Source organism: Cyprinodon variegatus, unplaced genomic scaffold (assembly GCF_000732505.1).
Source record: "Cyprinodon variegatus isolate N-32 unplaced genomic scaffold, C_variegatus-1.0 Scaffold631, whole genome shotgun sequence".
NCBI lineage: Eukaryota > Metazoa > Chordata > Actinopteri > Cyprinodontiformes > Cyprinodontidae > Cyprinodon > Cyprinodon variegatus.
This window is the reverse complement of record NW_015151084.1, coordinates 54,742-56,784: the sequence shown is the minus strand read 5'-3', so window position 1 is coordinate 56,784 and position 2,043 is coordinate 54,742.

The window sequence follows — 2,043 nt, the reverse complement described above, 5'->3', positions numbered from 1 at the left end:
ATATATATATATATATATATATATATATATATATATATATATATATATATATATATATACTATTATTAATTTTCCTAATGATACAGCACTGTTAGATTTATGTAAATGTATATATTTTTTATTGTTATCTCACAAATCTGTTGTATTGTGTTATAAATTTTTCATTAAAAAATATTTTAATTCAATGGGAAATGTATTCATTTAATTCTACATTTATTTATTGTATATTTAACATTTAAATCATCCTCTATCCATCATGGCTTCTCCATGTCCAGCAAGAGGCGGACCGCTTCAGAATGTCCTTCCTTTCTACAACTATTAAAACTTCAACTGTTAAAAAAAATAATAATAATAAAAAACATGGATTACTGCAACATTTAATTTCAATTTTGGATAATCAAAGTACTTTTGGGCTAAATTATTTATCAACCATCCGAGCCCCCAGTTGGGAAGCCCCTTTATTAGAGAGCACATCTGGTTGGTCAGGGATAATGCTGAGCTGTTTTAAAAGCCTGGAATCACTTATGAATGCAGGATTGTTCAACAACAAACACTATATGATGCTGAATCTGAACTGGCAACAGGGAAGGGGACCAAAATGGAACATTATGACCAACATGCAAAACACAACATGCTGTTCACCACCCAAGAAGACAACATCTCCATTGTGAAACATGGCAGTGGCAGCATCATGAAGCAAAGTTCATCTTCTTCAAATGCAGCAGAGAAGCTGCTCTGAGTTGATGAAAAGCAAGACAATCATACAAACCTGTAAAAGAATCAAAGAACGGAGTCACCTTCCAGATTCATTAGAATAATTCAGCATAAAGCAAATGAATGGTTCATGGATCGTAGTCCTGACCTGAATCCACAGGTGGGCAGTAACTAGATACAGCAGAATAACTTTAAAAAGCAGGGTGGGGGTGGGGAAGTTATTTTAGGAGTGGTTTTATTGTATAGAACTTCTCCTTTTTTGATTAAAATGTCTGACTACTCTACCCATGAGTAATTCCACTCAGTATAGCACAAGGATGTTTTCAACTGTATCAGAAATACACACCTTGTTTAAGTGAGACTTATTTTCTGCTCTCAAGGTTCACAGTTTAAATGTTACTTTCTGCTGATCCTGCAGGGTCAAGTTAAAATAGAAAGGTCAAACAAAAACAGAAAACTCAATGTTGTTCCTGGAAGAGACTTTTCTAACCCAAATAAAAAACATACCAACCGAAGTAAAATAAAAAATAAAAAGGTAGATTTTGAAGTGATGAATTCACCTGTATTTGTCAGAGGTGTAAAAATGGATGTTTATACTGAAGCAGTAAAAAATCCTACTATGTGAATGACTTTTTTAGAAGTTAGAGTATCAGCTTGAGCTTTTGAATTAAAAGTAAATAGCAAAAGCATTAAGGTACCATTTTTAAAACTATTTTAAGTATAAAAGTACAAGTAATGCAGGAAAAAAAATATTAAGACAGAAACTTTCCTGCTCTATCCTATTAAAGGAATATTTTTCTACACTTCTGGATGTCCCTTTGCGTTGCTGCCTGGTCCCTGACATGTACAATGCACTTCAACAAGAATCTGATTTATTAAACAATCTAATAAAGAAATGTCATTCTATAAAACCCATGAAACTTTAAAAAAAAAAAACAAACCATAACCTAAGAAAATGTTGAGTTTTTGAGTTTCATTTCTGGATTGCATTTTTCTTTTTTTAATAAAATTCCATTCTGCAAACATGTCCTGTGCTTGCAGCAAGAAGAAAAAAAAAGTCATCTCCATAGACACAAACCAAAAGGAAAAAAAATGATTGTAATAGATGTTAAACTTTAGTAGTGCAGCTAGTTTAGCACAGGTGTGGATGCATAATTCTTCAAGTCCAGTTAACATAAGGTTATGTTAACCAGCAGCACATCTGAGCATCTTGCTCTCTAGCACCACCATGAGGCCACACAGCTGAAGTGTGGATGTGTGTGTTTTTATATATATATATATATATATATATACACACTAAGGGTGTGCAAAATAATCGTCAAATCGATG